Source organism: Coturnix japonica, chromosome 4 (assembly GCF_054131305.1).
Source record: "Coturnix japonica strain WE chromosome 4, WE-NBRP24, whole genome shotgun sequence".
Taxonomy (NCBI): domain Eukaryota; kingdom Metazoa; phylum Chordata; class Aves; order Galliformes; family Phasianidae; genus Coturnix; species Coturnix japonica.
The window spans coordinates 67,439,801-67,463,169 of NC_140666.1; positions in this window are offsets into that span (position 1 = coordinate 67,439,801).

Here is a 23,369-nt window from a genome sequence, read left to right on the forward strand (position 1 = left end):
TGCTTTTTTTGTCGGCAACAATAGCCTCATACAGCAAGGCCAGCCTCACCCCGACATTACATGAAATAGGTCAGTATTTGGATAGACAGATTTATTGTGTAGTTTGCATTTAGGCTCAACGGTTAAAATAAATAGTCCTTTTCTTCCCTTGGGAGCTGATGAGCCAGACTCACTTTCAAGCCACTGAAGACTTCTGTACTTTTTGACAAACACAGTTCTCCAATTAAGAACAGTAAATAGGATTATACAGTCTGAAAAGGCTCTTTATCACTAGAAAGTTTGTATGTGGGAAGTGGGGGTTCTCTCTTTAGTGTTCATTGTAATTCTTTGAAAATACTAATGATTTTGTCACATCCAGAGTTAGAAGCTTTCAAAGGCAGAAGCTGCTTAAAGGCAGGCAGCCTTCCGCGGGAAGAGATGTGCATCCATATGATTAAATCTGTATAATATATGCAGAATTAACGTATATTTTTAATCAAAGCATTTTAAATGCAATCTTTGCATTGAACCACATGAAGAAGTAAGTTATGTTTAATTTTCTTTCAGGAAAATACTTTATTATTGAAGTTGATGCATATATATATGCTTCTCATTAAATCAGAGTGTAATAAACAGTAAAAGTCAGCAAAGGCCAAATAGTTCAGCACTTCAGGAACTTGATGTGGTGGCTGTCTGCCATCTATTTAGAAGATACCACAGGCTCACTGCAAAGGAGATATAAAATAACCTGTTAATAAGAGAAGTTTGATCCATACGCCAGCAGTAAGTACCTGGTTGATGCCATATGGTGTAAGGGCTTCCATCCTATATCACATAGCTGCAGATGTTCATATTATGTATATAATCATCTAATCTCTCTTGACTCTAGAACATCTGTGACATAGATTAATTATGCATTGTGTAAAGACAAAGCGTGGTGATTTAATTAGGCTTGTGATTACTGATTTTCAGTTCCATTGGCTCCCTCTCTTTTCCTTGTAACACAAAACAGGATTTACCAGTTTATTTTCCTTATTTTTTTTTCTTCCCCTTGCCCAGCTTTCTTATCAGTGCACTTTTCCCTGTTCTCCTCTCATTTTGTCAGTTCCCTGTACCCCTTCTATTTCTCCTGTATTTCTTCAAGATTAAGTTGCTAGGAATGTAAATATTCATCTAGGTGGAGGAAATACCATCTGTTTCCATATTGTTGGCTTTTTTTTCATTCCAGATGCAGAATGATGACATGAATTGCAATATGCAGAGAGTACACTGATGATGATATTTGTAAAACAATACAAATTATGTCCTGAACTTGTTACGTTATGATTTACACTGCAGTAGATTGCATTCATGTAATTCCCTTGGCATTAGATAGTAGGTATTTCTTTTTAGTGTGATTTTTATTTATTTCTTTTAAATAATTCCTTTAAAACTCTGAGAGCATTTGTAATTTTGTCAGTTTGTGAGATTTCTTTTATTCCCCAGACAGCTGTTTCCTCCAGGGACAGGTACAACTCTAAGAGTCCGCTATTAGCAGGGATTGCAGCCTCCCACACTTCTAATTTAGAGCCAAATAAGGATGGTTTCATCTCTTTGCAAGGTGCCTCAGGTCTGCTGAGTACTGAGATTGCATGGGTAATTCCTTTCTGTTCCTTGCAGCATGATGCTGCACTGGCTCATCTGTTCTGTTCTCAATTTCTTCTCTCAGAATGTATCAACAAGAATCACTCTAGTCAAATGATGAGAAATAAAAAGTGACAAATAGGAAGAATTAATGTGGATTTTAAAAAATCCAATTCCAGTCTCTGTTTAATGTTGGTATTTGTACTTCTCTTTGCCTTCTATCACTTCTGCATTAACTTGGAGGTATCTGATGGAAGTACTCATCTCAAAGGTGGAAAAACACAGGTCCTCAACACTGAGAGATGAATCTGAATATGCTTTAAAGGAGAGATTATATTTTGCATTTTTACTGTAATTTCCCAATTTGTTTGTACTTGAAATGTGTCCCGTTTCTTTGATAAAGGAGAGCTGTCCCGGCCAGGGCAGGAGAGTCAGGCTCAGTGTGGAGCAAAGCATGTTGCAGCTGCATCTGTTGGAAATACTCTCGTAATGTCCTGGCTTGATGCCCCTGTTTTCTTGGTGCCCAAGGCAGTTTCGCACATTTCCTAGCAATCCATCTGTGGAAGATGGAAATGAAGCAACAATGCTCCATGCACAAGCATCGGTAAAGGCAGAGGAAGAGCCTTGGCTCTCAATGGCTGAGCCCAGTACGACACTGAGAGATTCATTCAGTTCGGCTGTAGCAAGCTGCAGAGCAAAGGGCCTTTAGGAAAAAAAATCTTTACAGCACACTATAAAGCACACAGCTGCTAGTGACTGTAATTGCTAATGTACATCCGCACCAATACAGATGTGCACAAAATTAAGATTTTGAAGGAAGATAAAGCAGTGATTGACTGCAGGACATGTTCTTCTTTATAAGTATCTGTTGAGAATAGTAAATTTCAGAATTGAGTTTCCACTCCACGGAAACCCATTGCTACTCTCTGGGAAGGTGGATTTTCAATAGATAAGTCCTCAGTGACTTTCAATTAGAGCATTTCAATTTCACCTAAAATCTGTGTGGTGAAATATTTATTATCGCCCTCAGGGACATGGGATCTTGCTATTTTAAATAAATAAAATATGTGGCATGTTTGCTCAGCACCCAATACTTTCATAGATATATCCTTTTCATCTATAATTAATTCTTCCATGCCTTTCAGTTTTTAGTAGAATCGTGTGGAGAAGGATGGGATGCTTAGTTTTGCTGGAGTTTTCATAGAAGCGGGAGTTAGACTAAACACTATAGCAATTGTTCAAAGCTACATGCATTGCCTACCTACATTTAGAGAACAGCCTTTTGCATTTTTTCCCCCCCAATTAATCTTTTGAAACTCTACCTCAAAACCACTCAAGGTACATCAGTCTTTTTAACAGTAATAGCAATTCATCAAGCGTTGGGTGCATTCTTGTAAATGAATACTAAGGCTAAGAACCCGTGTAATGCTTCAGTGGTTTACATCAGGCCTTTCTGCTATGTGAAACATGACACAACATTTGAAACCCATTGTCTTCTCTTCACTGGAAGGGAATTTCCTTGTAACGCATCATTTCTGTAATCATCTTGATCGTAAAGCACACCCTATGATGTAAGGCACCAACAAGGTGCCCTCTGGTGAAGCACAGAAGGGAGAAAAAACTGAGATGCTGAAACATCTCTTGCAGTGATTTTCCCACCCTGGGAATGCTGAACCAGACTCTAAGCAGAAAAACCTGATGCAACTGGATGAAAAATAGAGAAACTGCCCAGACATGGGAGCAGGAGCACTTGAATTAAATCATGTGTCTGGTTTCTGAAACTGAAAAAAGCCCAAACTTTTTGGTTGAAATAAGCCTGTTCCAATGCACTTCTAACTTCTGAACTGAGTGGAAGTGAACTCACAGTGCCTGTCACTGACTGGACCTACCTCAAACTCAGAGTCAAGCTGTTACCTGAGGGATGCTGATTGTGACAAGTTATTGTGTAGGTACCAAGTCCTATCCAAGTAGGACTCAAGATACCACTGAGTTTTGTACAGCAAATGCAGAGCTGCACACATTAAATGAGTTTTAGAATGTCTTCTCAAGACTTTCACGCTTCCATAGGCTCATTTTGCACATGGAGAGCCAGATACTCATTTGGACCATGCATGGCTGAAACAGGCCTGACTTACTTTGGTGATCTTTGGCAGTACAACTTACCTGTATCATTTGCAAAGTTCTGCCTTTGTTGATACAAGTATCATGGTACATAAAAACTATGCTTCCATAAACCTGCAGAGTTTTTGCCTGGGAGTTACAAATAGACAGAGCAATGTTCGACCTCTCACTCTAGTCATTTTCTCAAATCTGAGCAATGCAACTGCAGAAGATTGATATTGTCAAGATGAATTCCCCAAATTCATGAAGATCTCATTCACCTGTTTTAATTAAAACAAAGGTCCATCTGTAAGAGGCATTTTCTGATAGAGATAGGAGCTTTGAACCTAAAAAGCATGGCACGTCAGCCAGGACATTGTAGACATGTGCACAAAAATGTGACTGAGACTTTGGAGCCATAGGTGAGATGCAGTATTAAAACTGGTGCATATAATGCATTTTAATGTTGTTTCACATCAAAGAGCCTTGTTTAGATATTTGCTACTTGACCATGAAGATCCAGAAATGAGCAGAACATACAAGATTATTAACTCCACTGAACCCTGAAATGAGAAGGTGTTACTTGGTTTACAATCACTTTCTGAAACTGCTGCCCTTCTTTCCCTTATAAATCTGTCCTTCTCTTTTTGAACTTGCTTTTTATAAAATAAATTCCTTCCCATTTCATCACTTCAGATTTTCCCCATTTGAACAATTCCGGTACTCCTGTAATTAAAATTGTTCTTGGCAAAGGTATTTACTTACCATTGTGGTGTTACTGACTGTAGATCAGTCTGTTATCACTCTTTTTACATTTGCGATGACAGGATGCTATTGAGCAGAAGCAATAAGGTCATTAACTTTACCACCTCAAAGCTCCTGCAATGTAAATTTGTCTCCCAGTTCAAAAACCCTTCATTCTCAGTGGAAGGGGGAGAAGGGAAGAACTCCTTTTTTTCTCATTTTTATTTTTAATGGGTTAGAAAAGCTCAATGGATTTATTATAAATGCAGTGCATTTAGGTTTCACACAATAATGGCTAATGCTACAAGTTTATTTAAATTACAGTCATATGACCAGGTTTTGTATGCGCTTCTGACCAGCAGTGCATGCAAGTAAAGAGCACACATCAGAACTGTTAATATGAAATTGCTTCAAATTCAGAATTTATTTGACATTGAGTAGGAATATTGAACTCTGCATGTTCTGTGCATCCTCTGAGCCTGCTTGTTGTGTTCTTCTGTTAAGCAAGCTCCTTAGTTTGCCTGTTCCTGGCTATCATTATAGACAAAACTGCCAATGGAGCCAGAGCAGAGTGCCAAACTAACAGTGAACACTATCATTAACTCAAGCATTTGCTGTGATTTCTTCATTGACAAACATGTTTGTTAGAACACATACCCGCCACAGACAACTTACAAGTGAAACAAGAATGAGGAAATTAAGACAGTTTGCTTGACATGCAAATTATCATCTCAGCTCTAGCCGGCTTCTGAAAAAGATACACTCTGTAGAAATGACACACCGAAGAGAATACGCAATGGCTTCGTTTTCAGTCAACTGCTATTCCATTTCATTATTTATTTCTTTATTTTGTATTTATGGTAAAATTCTTCCTTTGCTAAGTATATTATTCTGGATTCCCTTTAAACACGGAAGCTTTTCTCCTGGTGGCTGCAGGTTCCCATCTTATTCACCTTTCTTCCCTCACGCTTTAATTGAATCTGCAAGGCATTCTTCTCCTGGTACTGTAATCGGGTGTCATGGAAACTTTGGAGCCAGCCTAAGGGAGAGGGATTCAGGGGCTGGCAGTCATTAAACAGCGAGAAGGATAGTTTTTGAAAGTGAAGCTTTATAAATTTGGAATTTATACCAAGCTATAGGAACAAGTCTATTTTAATTATTTCCCCAGTACATCTGTGCACACACTGATATCACCAACAACTTCCCTCAGAGTTTCCCAATGACCTGAACCAAATGCCATCAGCATTGGCAGAATGCTCCTATGAACAAAAATTTCTCATTATCTAACACTTAAGCAGCCAGAACTATTCAGGGTTAACAAAAATTAGTTTGAAAAATGTTTGTTTGGGGCTAAACTCTTCATTACTCAAGGTAAAAAAAGCGTGGAAGATGAATTTCTAAAGTAAATCCATACTTTCTGTGAAATGCAGCTGTAATAATAATGCCATGTGCTTGTACGAAAGCTATTGTTTCACTAAGAAAGTGATTTGATTTGCATGAGTACAATGGATGAGACTATGGCAGAAGAAAAGAGTCACAAATCAATGGCTATGCTTTTCAACAAATTGAATGTTCCATAGCCGCACTCTTCATACATACATATCAGGTACAGAGACTTCCATACCTGGAAGCAGAACTGAACACAGCCAAGGAAAAACCCTGCATCCTTGCACCCTAAGCTTAGTTTTACATTGTTGGGACTGAATTACGCAAATAAAGCAACAAATATGTCCCTTGAATAGTAAGAATAAGAAACACCAATTACACGCACTGAAATTGGTGTGCATATCAAAATAATACATTTTTGTGATGGAAAAAGAACACAGGGCTGTTAGTGCAACAAAGCTGTTTTTCTTAAGGGAGATTGCTTTACACTGAATAACATTTCCATTAAAATCTTTTCTAGCTAAAAATGCATTCTCGATTCTCTGTCCTGGAGACCCAAACTCGGACATATCCCTTGTTCCAGTTTTCTGCTGCTGAACCCAAGGTGAGAAGCCTATTATCAGTATCTCACTGTGGTAGCAGAAGACCTCGGGGGAACAAGTCTTATTCTGGCAAGAGCCCATTTTCACCTATGTGGTACCTAAGCCTCACAGATCAAAACTATCAGATCAAAGAGGGAGAAGAGGTCCTGGGAAGGAGAGGAGGGGAAGCTCCAATCTGGTTCAACCCTCCCCCATCTTCCAGGCTCTCTGCATGCATCTCAGCCAAAGCAGAGAAGCCAAGATAAAAAGCTATTGACATTTCTGTATTCGTATTTTTAAAGAAAATTTCAAAAGCGTGTGGGATCCTCTATCACTTCCATTCAGAAGGATTAGTAAAGGGTAAATCTAATTATTTTGTTTTCTCACTTTGCTTTAAACAAAGACCTCGCATTGAATAACTAAGTGAATCTGAACAGCTCGGTAATGCTAAATAAAGGCTACTGAAAAGCCAACGTCTACCCTTGTGGTTTCTGTTTTTAAAATAATTGCTTTGCTCATGAGTAAAATGAAAAGTTTAATTATTCAAACTGGTACCCCACCAGCACCCTTGTGAAAATACAGGCAGCTCAGCAGGTGAGCAGAAGATTACCTGGCACTCATCTAACAAGAATAGAGCTAGCCCTGTCCAGAGCACGGCTGCATGCCTGCTGGCACCAAGCAGCACACACTACACATGCAGCACAGTCCTGCACTTCAGAGATCACTCCTACTACATTGCCATGGCTTTTAGTAGTCTTGATTGCAGGTTTTGGATCCTGCCCTTCCATTAGTGATCTTGGTGAGAGATTTTACCATGTCGTCTCACCGGAAGCAGCAGGTTTTATGTGATGCTTCTAACAGTATGTATAGTGGAATCATTGAATGGCTTGGGTTGGAAAGGATCTTTAAGTTCATCTTATTCCAACCCCCTGGAGAGTCACTTTGAATCTTCAGTTAATGTTTGGGTACTTCTCTTTACAGTGCCCTCCTCTCAGTGATGATGATGACTGCCCATGTCTGCTACAAGCAACAAACTGGCACTGATGTGGCATTTTTCACTAGTAACTCTGAAATAACCATGGCATGATACTCACCATCCTTATGCCTGCATCTCCTTTGCTTTCAGTGTTTTAAATACCAAAATATAATTTTCACAGCCAGTGCTTATGCCCAGGTACAACTGAAATAAAGTAACCTTCAGTCATCAGGTGACACCCACAAAACAAATACTGCAGTGGCTAAATGGAATTAATTCTTAGCATATGATCGCAGGTGTAACATTTATGCCTGTGATCCATTTACCTTCAAATTCTATGCAGTAGATAGACTCTCAGATTTGAAGGTCTGGCATTCAGGATTTCTTTTTCTTAGTGTTTTCCTCTTTCAACTTTCATTTTTGTCATTTCCTGCTCGGATCCGGGAGTATTCTCATAAGCGCACACTGACTTCGCAGGCATTGCTCATGTCCATAATTCCTGTGCTATATCACATTTGGTTTTGAGTATTACTCACTGCCATAAAGCTTCGCAGGTTTGGGCTTCTTTTCAAGGAAAGAGAAGGCACCAGCCGTCAGTCATCTTTTTTTTCCATTGCATGAAAAGAATCAAGTGCTGTCAAGAAGAATGCATTTGCTTTGGAATACGACAAACAACAAAATGAAATGAATAGGCATGAGGCATCCATGAGACAACAGCAGGCAAATGTTTTTTTTTCCTCTTTCAAAACATTAAGTTGATGTCCAGGAGAAACAAAATCGTAAGCCAAGTGCTCTCTTAGGCAGCTGTATTTGTCTGAGGCTTTGGCCAGAATGAGAGACAACCTGCCACAGTAATGCTCTGTTTTCCCACCAGTGTATTATTATAAGATTTCATATAGGAAAATTGTTAATAGAACAAGAAGTTGTCTCTCACACCTACACCATTAAAATTATCATCCTTTTTCTACTAAGGAAACAACAGTGTGCTTTATATATTTGATGTGGATTAAATGTAAATATTTTCCCCAAATTAGGACAGCTGCATCGCAGAGATATGCTCAGTGTTGTTACCTGGCTTGTCAGTGGATTCACAGCTTCTTTATTATTCCTTTTCTGCTGTGGCACCATGCAATTCAGTGCTTCCCCTCTCATTTCCCTGGCAAGCAAGACAGAGCCTCAGGGCTCCCAGGGATAGTCACAGCCCTGTGCAGCACCGGCTGCTTGCCTGTCCCTGTCTGTGCCTTAAAGTCACTCTGACAGCGCTACAGTGCACAGCGTGTACCAGAGCAATGTCACCCTACTACATACATGTGAAAGTATCTGCCAAGGGAAGGTTCTGCAACATGCAAACTAAAGCATACTTCACTTAGTGCACTTTCTCTAATTGCTCCGTGTGTCCAAAATTCAGTTACAGGTGTTGTGAAGTCTGGGTGCATTCCTGCAGCCCGACTGCAAACTCACCGCTCAGGTGGGAATTAACCAAGCAAGAGAGTTTGCTGTGAGTGTTTAATTCCAGCATATATGGAGGATTAGCTTGCAGACTTCTTCCCTGCTTTTGTCCCGCTCTGCACAGGTGTGGGGCAACCCTGCAGGACAACAGAAGGAAGCTGATAGGACACCTGTATGTGGCCAACAACTCTCACTGAAGCAGACAGACTGCTTTCTGGGTAATTAGAAAATCTACAGACTGTCCTCTCTATCATCTGCCTGAATACACTGCTAAGAGAAATAGTTTCCTACCATATGAAAAGGAAAAAATTCTCAGCAGTGAATAATGAATACCTAATACATTTGAATTTGCTTTTTGGCCACCTGTGACTTGTCCCTGAGGATAAGGAGCCGCCTGCTTTCCTTAGGCTTCATGCTGCCCACGCCGATTCAATATTATATGGAGAAAAACCCTGCAGAGATGGCTCACAGTTGGCTCTGCTGGATGTGGAAGGGATGCTGGGGACACTGGTGCAGTATTTGTTTATGTTTTGTGTATGCTTGGAGCAACGGCTGAGAAATAAGTGATGAGCAACAATCCGCCTACTCTGGATGTCAGCCTCTCTGGATGGATCCACCTAACTTTAAATAATGCAGTGTGGAAAAAAAAAGTTTATTCACCAAATACCATTTCCAAGAGAGTCTCTCTGGTATATCTGCTATTTTACACACATGCTAAATCATTCGAGTTTTGTTAGGCAGTATTATTTTTACTAAAATGATATTTTGCTTTCCACAGCTTCCCATTTCCTGCAAAGGAAAATGGTCTTAAAATATATGCCTCAACTACCTAAACCACTAAGCCACAGGCAGAAAGGAATAAGCCAATTCATGGACTGTCTTCACCTACATAAATGAGATTTAAGCCAAAACAAAACAACAAACAAACAAAAAGATCACAAAGCAAGTGCAAGCAGCCTCCCTTTGCAGTCTTTGCATTTCTTTTCAATACTGAGTGTCGGGAGGCACACAACCTCTGCATAAGCTTTTTAGCTCAATTCTTCTGACCCTCTGACTCCTTTCTGAGACTTTCTGCCACCAGCACAATTTCTCCTGGGAAAAAATGGTGGCTGGCATAAGGGTACAAGGCTGAGGAGAGCTGCAAATCACTCTGGCATGGGACTTTGACATGCAGGTGGTGATGATGTTCCTGAGCATCTCCTCACTGTGTTGAACACAGCATCACTACACCCACATCACATCGTTCATCTGCTCCTGCAGAAGTTCTGTTGGCATCAGACATGATCTGACCAAAAAACCACCTCTCATTTCTGCCACTGCTTGGATTTGTTTGCCTCAAGTTTGAGGTCCTTAGAAGAGTGGGTTTAGAACATCTTTGCAACCATCCGAGACAAATGAGTGCTGTGGTAGGAGCCACGGGTGGCCAGAAGACATGCTCACTGCTAAAGGGTGGCCATAGGGGCATCCTAATGCAGGACCTATGAAACCACAAGAAAAAGTACAAACCTGAGGACAAGAGTATTCCAGAACATTTGTGCTTGATCATGTCTCATGCCTTGTACTCCACTGTGTCTTTTACCTTCACTGATTACAGATCAGCCTTTTGATTTTTGTGACATTTAGACGATCTTTTCTTTGTTTGCAGCTCCTTACACATAGTTCTCAGTTCTGAATTTGTTGAACCAGGCATCTCAGAAATCTTTTTTTAACATCAGCTGCAATTCTTACTTTTCTGGCGATTCTCTTCCAGATTTTCTTATTTGAAGCTTCTGCCCATGCCCTGGGTTGACAAGAATCTGAACAGCGTCCTCATTTGCTTTCTTTCAGATGTTCATTTATGAAGGCCATCTCTAGTCAGAAACAGCATCATCCCTGCTTTATAACAAGGAGATACAAACTTGGTCCTGTGTTTTTAGGAAGCAGTGAGAGTAACAAGAATGCTGCCACGAGAGTCGAATGTGCAAGTGTGCAGGCCCAGCGAGGCCTCTGGTGCAATGGCAGTCACCTTATGATGGCTGAGTTCCCTGGAAATGATTACACAAAACTCAGAAAGTGATGGGTACTTTGTGAGCAATGCAGCTACATCTACCCAGTGATCTCCTAAGTCACTCGGGGCTCCTCAGCATCCTGGGGATCAGGCCCTGCTGCCTTCCTGACAGCAAAGGGTGGTTAGAAACAAAATCCGTGTTCACAAGTGGGATCTGAGTACAAGAAGCAGAGCAGTACACGTATCTGTGTGTGTGTAAGGCCTGCTCTGCTGTGGGAAGTTAGCTTAAACTGGCTTTTTTTAACAGAATTTAAAACAGAAGGTTTCTCCAACTTCAAATATTTACATGAACGGGAGTACTGTACTATATCAATCAAACACTCGTGGACTTGAAGATGTGTTGAAATCTATGTACCTGATCTCTCCGAGAGCCTTGTGAGCTGCTTGGAGCTAGTTTACATTTAAAAGCTGTAACCCAAATGACAATACCAGAGCTTGTTAGTTCTGTGTTTACACTGTGTGAACTTAAGTTACCAGCACGACAGGAGAGGATGTATATTTTAGATAACAAAATCTGGTTTCTATCTTTTGTATTTTTAGATTTCGCTCCTATGAATCTCCTAGCCAAGCAAATGAGCATTGAGTTTAACTATTGTTTTAAAGGGGGAAAAACCCAGCTTATCCTTAAAAAAAAGAAAGGAAAAAAAGAAAGAAAGAAGAAAAAGAAAAAGAAAAAGAAAAAGAAAAAGAAAAAGAAAAAGAAAAAGAAAAAGAAAAAGAAAAAGAAAAAGAAAAAGAAAAAGAAAAAGAGAAAGAAAAAGAAAAAGAGAAAGAGAAAGAAAAAGAGAAAGAAAAAGAAAAAGAGAAAGAGAAAGAAAAAGAGAAAGAAAAAGAAAAAGAGAAAGAAAAAGAGAAAGAGAAAGAGAAAGAAAAAGAGAAAGAAAAAGAAAAAGAAAAAGAAAAAGAAAAAGAAAAAGAAAAAGAAAAAGAAAAAGAAAAAGAAAAAGAAAAAGAAAAAGATAAAGAAAAAGAAAAAGAAAAAGAAAAAGAAAAAGAAAAAGAAAAAGAAAAAGAAAAAGAAAAAAAGGAAAAGGAAAAGGAAAAGGAAAAGGAAAAGGAAAAGGAAAAGGAAAAGGAAAAGGAAAAGAAAAAGAAAAAGGAAAAGGAAGAAAAAGAAAAGGGAAAAGGGAAAAGACCTTATTGGTTTGAGCAGAAAAATAAGTTAAACCTAATAATTGCACTTAGAATCTGAGTTGCATTTCTCAGACTCCTTTTTTCAGTTCATGAACCGTGTGATGATGTAGTAAAAGGAAATGGATTTGCAGAATTTTTTATTCTGTTGCCTGCCTTTTCATCACAGATGAACAGAAATAGACTCTGAGAACTGACTTCTGCAGGCATTATTTCTCAACCATTTTCAAACATTTCAAGTGAAACATCCACTTTTCCCCTGCCTGCCCTGTAAACACCAACCTGAGAGTCAAGCCAGACCCTTTCCTCCTCCAGTGAGCTCCGCAGCTCAGAGAGGACTGTGGGACCTTCCAAAAGAACCTGTGCTACACCAGCACACCTCTGTCATTTACCACCTCAACTGTTTGCCCTCACCCTTTCACTCTCCAAAATGATATTTTGAACTAATAAGCTGCAAGATCCAAGCTGGGGGTTCTGCAAAGGGCTGCTTGTTCTTTGTGTGAAGGAGACACACATTATGGTGATAATTTCTTGTGAAAAACCATTTGCACTACATGGCAGTAATTAAACCCTGAAGCCCCTTGATAGCAAGCATGTGGACAAGAAGGAATCAATTAAGTGCACTCTTAGACTGGGACAAAATGTTTTCCTTGGAAAAGACATATTGCTACATGGTGTTATGGTCACTTCAATGTACTCGAAAGTCAGGTTGCTGTCCTAGGAGAAGAGGAAGTCTCTCAGATGTCTTTACCTGATTGCACCTGAGCTTATCAGAGTCCTCCCTTCCTGTTGCTACCACATCTGCTCTAATATCTGCTGCCTGTAGTGGGTGAGCAAGGATTATTTGTTTAAGGAAGGTTAATGTTATACTGTAGGTGCACCTTAGGGCATTGTGCAAGTTGATTTCCACCAAAACAAGCAAAACCAGGAAATGATGGGAGCCAAACTGAAGGAGTGTCTGATTAAAATAAATGGGAATAAGGCTTGTAACTCAAGCCTTTCATGCAACTCAAGTCAAGAAAATACTTTTGATTTAGCACTAAGCTAGCTATTTTAAAAGCTTTGAACAACACCTCTGATGTATCTGACCTTGAAGAAATGTGTTATTTATTGTGCCATCAGCCAAAAAGGTTTGAATTCCTATGAAGGCTTTGCAGGGTGATTTCTTAGGAAATTTATAGCAGTGGAAGCAAAAAAAAAAAAAAAAAAAAAAAAAAAAAAAGAAAAGAAAAAGCAATTCCTATGAGGGAATAAGTAGATCCAGACCTGCATTTTTTAAATGTGTGTCTTTCCCCTCTTCTTCTGTGACTCCATTGCTGCCTGACAAACTGATAGGCAGTTCAGGAAGCTGCGATGAAGGCCAGTTTGTATGGCTCTGGGACTCCTGGCCACATCAGATAACGTCACTGGATGCCTGAGCGAAATTTAGTTGTGGTGCTGGCTGTGCTCTTCTGCCCATAGTCTGGCTGCATTCATCCCTGTTTCTGTGTCTGTGGGGTGATTCATGACCTTTTGCTCCTTTCAACCTGATGAACATGACTGATGAAAGAGCAAAGGGAAGGGGTTATTAAAGAGATGGGTGGCTTTAGCTGGAGCCCTCTAACAAAAACCTGAAGAATTTGAAGACCTCTCTGAGTGCAGTAGTGGGACAGACATCATAGTAGGAATGTATTGAACTAGTCAGGTCAAGTTATGCTGTCAGAGAAAATAAGTGCCTGACGCTTTTCCTCATATAACACTGTGAATGTTCATGTTTCCATAGTTTCATATTTTTCTGTAACCGCATATACTTATACCTCCTTGGCAATAATAAATACTGTTCTTGTTATGTCCACAGCTATGAGGCCTAAGACTATTTTCCAAGACTGACATCTTGGTTGACCTTCAGACTCCTCCAGGCACTAGGTCTGCTTATGGCTTGCTTCATTTTAGTGTGTTAAATGTAAGAGAAATCAAGTAGTAGAAGCCTGAAATATCTGAGCGCCTGATTTTCCCTATTTGGCACTTAAACACTTCCTAGTTTCTGTAGGACTTTAGTTCTCTCTTTTTGAGACATGAAGATGGCTACCTACAGGGCTGGAAAAGGGCCATGTCCTCAAGAAATGCAGTTCCCCTTTAATGGGGAGCCAAGGAGCTCTTCTTTCATATAGTTATGAGAAGTTTCATTTCAGAAAGTGTTGTGAGGCCTTGGAACAGGCTACCACAGGAGATGGTAGACTCACTGTCCCTGGAGATGTTCAAGAACTGTGTGGATGTGCCACTGGGGGACATCATTAGTGGGCATAGTGAGGCTAGGTCAGTGCTGATCTTAGTAGTCTTTTCCAACATTAATGATAGAGTACCTGTATTTTTCTGCCAGTTTTTCTGCCCATCATCCCCTTCCCCCTCCCCCTCCCCCCCCCCCCCCACACACACACACCTGCAATGGGTGCTTCAGCCTTCCTGTTGAGGGCAACATGGCCCAAAAGCCAGTACAGTCCTGACATGGTGCTCAGGGAAGTGCTCAAAGGTGTACCAAGGTGCAGGGGACTGAAATTGGGAAAAAGAAGAGGTTTAGAATAAGAGGAAAGCAAGAGGGATGAATCTTTAGAAGAACAGCAATGTATACTCTCTTTTCATGCCCTGCTTATAAAAGTAGTGATCTCTGGTGGGAGACTGGGACAGATCATAAGCTAGCCAATGAGTGAATTTCATAGTGAGCTTGTGCAAAAGTCTGCAGTGCCAAAACTCCCTGCAACAAGGATACTGCAGAACAGTTTTAACAACATATTCCAAACTTCCTGAGGTTGTTTATACCATACCTCAGACTGATGAAAAGCTTTTTCTTACTTGTGGACTAGTGCGAAATACCTTGTAGCTAGTGCTAAAAAGATCTGGGGGTAGCACATAACACATGGTTTCTAAGCTAAGAACAGAAGAACTGGTTATATATCTCAAGAAGAAAAAAAAAGCCACTCGCATAATTACAAGATTTGGGGCTTTTTCCAAAGCCTTTCCTTCTATAAATTAACATCCCAAACAGGAGATTAACTGTTATTTTTAGAGCAATGTTATGGTGTAGATGTGTCTCTGCAGCTTTTTCTCAGACTCAGAGGATTGATGAAGAGATGTGAAACATCACATGAGAATCATTAGTCTGACCAGAAACAGGGCCACATTCACTTCTGCACCTCAGATGCATGCTCACACACACCACACTGACAGTGGTACAACACTCAAGAGTTACAAGGATGAATCACACCCGAAGTCATTACAGATTGAAACTAGTTACTAATGAATGGCTTGTTTGGTGAGCCATATGAAAAAATATGGTGTTTTCAGTACAAATCCCAGAAGACAGATGTCCACATTTCAGAAATTGCTTCCAAACTGGCACTACTTGGCACTCTCATAACAGAGGGGGTGGGGGGAGAAAGGATTTAAAAGAACACTCTTAATCTAAAAACATATTTGTGTCTGAACTATATTTACTGCTGTGGCCTGTGAACATTTGAATGAAGGACCTGATTCTGCAGTATTTTTGTTGATTGTAGCTATCTCTAGACCTCAGAATTCTTTAGTACTTCTCACCTGAGCAGATAAAAGCCACAAAGGCATCTATTTCTAGATCATCCCTTTCTATTGGATGTTGCACACCCTTTACAAAATCATTTCCTTTATTTGTTTTCAGCTCTTCTGATCTACTGAAACCCCCAAAGGCTGCCACATTAGAAACTTGCTACAGAGGTTTTAATATCGCCACTGAAGGTGTAGGCTTCTTTTCACCACCCTTTTACGTAGCTTAGAGATGGAGAAGTCTCTATGCCCAAAGGAAAACCTCATAGTGTCGTGGGCTTGGCATGTCTTAAGGCCAAAGGCCAGTTCTGGCCTGCTTTCTCCTGTACAAAGAGGTTTTTGCCTACATCCTTTACCCAGAAGACTGGCCACAGCCTTGTAAAATGTTGTGCGGTACAGAAAGGCTTCTGCAGGCTCTCCTTTGGATCCAGCTTTGTTCTGTGCTGCTTTCAAACACAGATTGCTCTGGGGAGAGCATTGCAGCAATCAGGGCTCCCAGGTGGGAGCTGGGACACAGGGGACCATCAGCTGTCATAAATATTTAATATTTACATGCAGAGTGTAACAGCTTCAGCAAGGGAGGCTCTGCACCTGCCAGAAAATGTGGCCTCAAGCAGACGGAGGTATTCAACATGCCTCTCCCAAACCTTCAGCACATGCTTTAGTCAGTCTGTACATTCATCCCAATTAGTGAGCAGGGCCAAACCAGCCATGGACATAGTGTTCTCACACTACACAGCTGATTGAAGCAATGGCAGCATCCTCACCAGGGATCACCAGTTTGTCCCGCTGCTGCTCACAGCCCCACAGGCAGCGCCCATGTTTCACAACAGCCACTGTCTTCTGCTGTCAGTGTGCATCCTTTAGACACCAGCAGGAAATAAAGCACAAAGCTGGAGACAGGAAATTGTCCAATGACAGATATTGGCAAAGACAGGTGTAATCCTCAAGCTACCTTTAACTCATTTCAGGAAATAAGCAGTATCATTTTGACAGCATCCCTCTAGCATACAAAGCTGCAGAGCCCCATGATAGGGCGTGGTCTTCCTGGAGAGAGCAAGGAGACCCAGTCCCATGCTGTTGCAAAATGGAAAGTTCCAGCCTCATCAAAGCACAGGTGGCCATTTTTTGTACAATCAGTCTAGAAAAGTATGTTTTAAATTCAATTTTCAGTGTCATTTAACATCACTGTTAAATGTCAGGTAGGGTGTGGTACAAACTGAAGCAGGTGTATTAGTATCTTCTCTTGATTTGTGAGCTGCTGTTTGGCATCAGCTTTGCCATTTCCTTACCATCAGCAGCTCCTTCACTTCAGACTTTGGGTCAGGATTGACTTTAGTTCATTTCCAGCATCTTCTGTACCTAGAGATTCATCCCCACTCTTTTACTACCTCTTCTACTTAGCTGTTCTCTATTCCTCTTTTTATTTATTCTTTATTTTTTTCCAAGAAACAAATAGTGAAAGCAATCACAAAACTGGAAGCACCAAATTTAAGTCAGGAAGGACTTGTGCCCTGGGAAGAACTTGAAGTCTCACTCAAATACTGATCTTCAGCCTCTCCCCAGCTGCGTGCTCACACACACAGGCACAACCCACTGGGAAATGACAAGGAGCAGTAAGAGGAAATGGACTTCAGAGATACAAAATGCTCCATTCTGAATCCCAAGGAATGGATGAGGTGGAAGAGGAAGTGCCAAATCCCAAACAGACCCCGTATGTACACCTGTGATTGTGTACACACAGCTCTTTGAACCTGTAGGAGACAAAAAGCAGATGAGAAGCTCAACTCGATAAGACAGCCTGGATATTTACATTATTGCATGCTAATGATGGTACATGAGCCAGAATATAAACCTGGTCTCTGTGAAAATGGGGGACACCAGTAGGAGTTGTTTCCCTGTTTTATGGATGTGAATAATTAAGACTGAAGGCAGTGCCTGGGTCTCTTTTGCATATAACCCTTGAACTTTCCTTCAGAATTAGTCTAATTACTGCTAATTATTAAAGACAATTATCCAGGCAAAATATGGATTCTTTAGCAACACACCTTAAAGAGTTACTACCAGACTAAAAAAGATGAAAGAAATGAATGTTTTTTCCTGCCAAAGCATATAGCTGTGCACACAATGATACTAAATCATCAGATTGCTGGTATTTTTCCCAGAGAATGAGGTCTTAGAGAAGGGGTCCCTAATCTCCTATGAACTCCTGTGGAACTGCTGTGCTGGCAGAGGAGTTGGGCTGCCAGGGTGATGTGCTGCTTCACTATGCTCTGCCATGGCTTTGCAGTGTGTGATACAGCCCCAGTTCCTGGAATCACAGCATTTTCACTTCCATTCACACACAATGTGTTTCTCACTCTCTTGGTTGCAGATCAACATAGTAACATGAAGCAAACACAACCCAAAAATTGACCATATGGAACTGAAAGAATGCAGCATATTCTGTGTCGTTGTTAGATCATGCCTTGGAGGATCAGTCCACACTGGAAGCTAAGAAGGAAATGGACCCTCGTTTACAAAGAACTGCAGAGTGATGGTTTTGGGATCTGGAGATAGTAGCAGGGTGCAGGTGCATATTGTTTTTATCATGCTGTTTTTTTCTGGTTTTTTTTTTTATTTCCCTTCTCCGATGGGTAGCCCTTATATAAAACACTTCTATTTTAAAGAGGGGACCTATCTGTGTTTCTGGACAATCACTCACTTGCATGTCACTTCAAAATCTGTAGGTTACAAACTTAAGACCAAGCTGTGATTCCAAACACTGCAGTGAGCACAGAGCAAAGCCTCAGAGTCTGTCAGGGTGATGTGAATGAGTCACAGCACCTGCAGGGACGGAAGAGGAGTCAGACTGATTTTCCAAAATACTGACCACTGACATACCACCGGGGTGATGCAGCCTTCAGTGCTTCATTGAGGGCAAGGACAAGAGAGGAGAAAGACACAACTTTTCATGTTTTCCCTAATGATATGTTTGCGTAGTTAAAAGGGAGGGAAGCAGGGAATGTAATATATATAATATCATTATATATAATATATAATATCAGCTGCCACTTTCAGTTTGTTGCATGCTAAAGGACCTTTCTGCCACTCTCTTTACAAAAATAGAAGTGAGCTAGTTGAATTCTAATCTGGAGCCTTATCCTCGGACAGGACACACTGTTGGGAGAACACAGATATCAAAATCACTGCGCAGATAGATCCTGCCCCTCCTACTTCCCTAGTGCCCTTGAATTACCTCACATCCTTTGCTTCTACTGCTCCATCCAATGCAATAGCTTCAAATTCCATAAAAATAGTTTCTCAGGAGAGAAAATGCACCTTTTAGAAAGACATGAGTAGATACATAGTTATATGTCTATGTATTCTTCAGAATCAGTCCTACTGAATGACTTAGAACACAAACTGCACGCAAAGGTTGATATGCTGACACCACAAGTCTAGATTTTAGGCAAAATTTCCGCAAATCCTTTTGACTCAGTCACTGATATATTGAAAAGTTTGGAAGATGTGTAACTTTTGCAATAAAATAATATTTTCTTATGCTTCAAGTTCATCCTCTGAGCACTTTCAATCACAGAAATGCTAAAGCTGGAAAAAAAACAGGTTATTGAAAAAGGCAAGACTCTATGAAAGTGATTTGATCTAAGCTCAGGCTCTGGGTCACATAAGACTTTCTTGTGGGTATTTTAAAGAAATGGAAAATAATAAAAAAGATGCAGTTGTCTTCATTGCAGAAGGTAACTGATATCTGGAATGTTTGACCATTCAAAGAGCAAAGAAGATACAGGTACATACATGCTTTCAGAAATATGAACCATCTAATCTCAGGACATTGTCTTAATTTAGTTTCAGTAACATAAGAATGAAAAAAATAATGATTTGTTGATATTTTAGCCACTGCATGTCTATGTGACATAAAACTAGCCAAATGGGAGAAGGAGTGAGTGTTTTTTGAGTGTTGATAGGACAATAAGTTGTCAGCTGTTCAAATCCAGCCCAGTTTGCCAACAGAAATAATGGATTCTCCATTGCCGTTGCCACCTGACAGCTGTTTGGCTTATGTGTAATGGGGCAGTGGACTAATCTGATATTTTTAGCCTACCCATCATTCTTATTTCCAGACAGGACCATAAAATGCCTCAGACTGCTTCCTAGAAGAGGTATCGATGCACAAATCCCAACAAGAATGTCTTTAGACACATACAGGACTGAGCAACATCAAGACAGAACAAAAAGCCCTCTGAGTCCTCTCAGTGCAGGGCTGGGACAAAGTGGAAGCTTTGACAGTTCTCTGAAGTTCTGGGGTTTCTTCAAGATAAAATGCTCAGTTGTCCCTTTGTACTTCTATGCTGTCCAGGAGTGTCCCTGTTTAAGCAACCTCTGGCAGCCGTTCCTTCCACTAGTCTCTGCAGCGATGTGGGCTCAGTCCTGGCACGAGGTGTCAAAGCAGACAAGCAGCTCCCAGCAGGAGAAGGGAAAGAGGGATCTTTTTTGGAAAGAGGGGCCAAGAGTGGATTTCGTTAGGAAAAATAAATAAATAAATAAAAATCCCTCTGCTTACGTTTTCCATAGAGAGCGTGGCATTTTCAGGAGAAAATCTGAATACCAAAATATTCGAGCCAAAATATGAAGGTTTTAGTTTTGGCAGCTTAGGACAGGTTTGGGTTGCTCAGTTTTTGACAGTAAAGCAACATATATTCACACTATTTTTTTTTCTTTCTTCTTCTTTTTTTACGGAATGCTGACATTTTCAGACTCATTTTCTTTCAAATGCTGTTTCACTGAACATTCTCAATAACACTTTTCATGGTATTTAATTCTGAGGGCTTCTCACTGTGAGAGGAATAGCCAAGGAACCAGGAAAGGGCAGTGGGAATGCATTAGCTCTGCTGATTCTTAGGAGTGACTTCAAGCAGTGCTTGGAACCTTGCTCACCCTGTCTTTGCAATACAGAAGTGGAATAAACCATGCCACTGCATCTCCTCAGCCACCTTGCAGCCAGAGTGCCTCTCCCAGCCAGTCCAGGGGATGAGAATAGAGGACTGGTGTAATGAAGGTCCACTATCTATTATTCATGCTGGCACAGCTGCCCAGAGAGGCTGTGGATGCCCCATCCCTGGAGACACTCAAGGCCAAGTTGGATGTCATTCTGGGTAGCCTGATCTGTTGGGTGGCAGTCCTGTCCATGGTAGGGGATTGGAACTGGTTGAGCTTTGAGGTCCCTTCCAACCCAAGCCATTCTGTGATTCTATTCTTACTTCATTTGCATGTGTGAAAGACAAACATCAAGCAGAATCCCTCCTGCTCTGCTCAATGCAAATGGATGGCGCAGCTCAGAAAAGACTGAGGAGCTCCTAGGAAAAAAAAGAGAAAACCTTCATGTTTTACTGAGTTCACTCAGGGTCAGAATGTCATACCACTTTTTTGGCTAAAGGCACCTTTCCTCCTCCGCTAACTTCCAGCTAGAGGAGCTCCTGTTGCATATACAGAGCATCAGAGTATTATAAACATGTAGCCAAAACTGCCAAAGATAGCAATGAGGAGCTAAACTGAAAGTGATGGCAATGTGTTGATGAAATCCCTCTCTCCCGCTCATCCAGCCAGACTCTAAAGGATGGCTAACGGGTTTCTGAGCTCCTCTGAGCAAACAGCATGGAAATGTAAGTCATGGTTTGGTTTATGCCCAGAGTGTTGAACTAATAGCACTTGTCTCACATGTAAGCAGCTGCAAAACCTGATATTTACACAAGGATTCACAGAGATGAGAAAAGCCTGCTTTTATTTTCTAGATGACAGCCTCTGGTTCAAACAGGAATTAATTTGGGAAAACCCTCTGGTCTGTGTCGTAGAGAATGCCAGGTTAAATGATGATAGCAGACTCTTTTTTTTTATCATGGAAGATTGGCTTTTAAGTATTGCCATCATTCCCACATCGAGACAGGAGCAATCTTACCTACCAAGGCACCCATCATTTTGCATGCCAAGTAGACTGTGAGCAAAATAAAACTCTACCTTTTAAAGCCATCAATCAAAGAGCTCACCAATGCTTGTATAAATACAAGCACACCCAAACACACTTACTAGTAGTTGCCACATTTTCACAGAGCTATCACCGGTAGTACATCCATACCTGGCTTACCTTCAGCAAGGTGGATCTGACTTCAAAGCTTAAAACTTACTTTAAATCGGCATTTCTGAGATTCAAGCATCAGCTGACACACATTGCTGCTGGCTCTTGTCTCAGACACCCAGAAGTAAGTGCACATTGTAGTCTTTCAAGTCAAAATGTGAAAACAAAATGTTCTGGTGGTTCAATGATGTCTTATATTAGATCATCTAGTGCAGCTGTGAAGTACAGTTCAGCTTCAGATACCAAATCTGACCTCAAGTCCTAATGTGAGTTACGTCTGTATCTTTTTCAGCTACATCAGCTGGTCTGACAAACCACATCCCTGTTCTTACAAACCTTACATCCTTTCCACGGAGAAATGATGGAGCAGGTGAAGCTCCTGCTGGTGGAATGCAGCACTGCTAGTTGCAGGCAGGATACTGAAATGTGTGATACATGAGATTGCTGCTGGATTTGGAATAGTTTGTAAACGCAATAAAAATTTGAACCTGGACTCCTGCTGGGAGTTTGGAGGTTTTGGCTCCATGCATTACAATGGTTCCAGAAGTATATTTTAATATTTACAGAGCCATCAGGGCAGTGAGACAGCATGGCAGCAGCCAGTAAAGCTTCCAGATTTGCTGAGTTTGGTCTTTACGCTGTAGCACAAAATGAGTAACTATGGCCAAATATATACCTGGCAACTTCTCTGTCTACCATGGTGCAGTTCCAGTTTTTCTTGGTACAAGTAAACTTGAGCATGTGTTTTATTCTTTAGACAAGAGCATCTTCCATGGGTCTTATGCTATGATTATTGTACACAAGTTCAAGGTACTTCCAAATCAAACATTTGGAGCTGATGGACAACATACGTATTACTCTACCTCCTATTTCCCTAAAGTCTCCAGTTACTCTGCATTTGGAGTGTCAGCATATCTGTCCTTCTGCTGAAACCAAATGAGGGAAAAAATGGTGAGGAAAAGAGGAGCTATTAAACAGATTTTTGTCTGATGCTTCCACCTTGTGGCCAACTTGGAAAAGAAAACTTCTGCTTGCTTTTTCAGTTAAGGCATTAATTAACGCAAGCAAACATTAAAATGTGTACAGGTGTCCCAAACATTTCCTCTAGTTATAGGAAGGGCGATGAACTACAATCATGTTTTCCATTTTGAAGGAACTGAATGCTGTCAGAGGAAGGGCTGGGTTCCTTCTACATCACCCGCTGTTTTTCATACTCAGAAGAGCTGACAGTGCCAAAGGGCACAGGGCAGAGACAGGGCTGGGCTGATGAGGCCATGGGTGCTGAGCTTACAACCCTTTTCCTTGCTGTGAAACCAGACCTCACATGATGTACAGACTCTCATATAGACTCTCAGCTATCAGCTTAACGAGACAGTCCAGGTCTGCAAAATGGCCTTCCTTCTTCATCATCTGTGAGCATATGATATGCTTACCTTCCATTTTCTCTGATCTTTCCGAGGGGTTATCCCAGCACACAGTTCCCATACCAGAAGTTGATGGGATATAGACTTCTCACTGGGACATGTGCAAGGTCACCATTCCTTAGGTGCCATCAGAAACAACTCAAGGTGGCTGGACAGCTTGGTTCCATGTGATAAAACTGCTTCTTCCCTTTGGCATGGCTCATAACAAGCAAGAATGTTAGCCAAAGGTCTGCTCACCTGT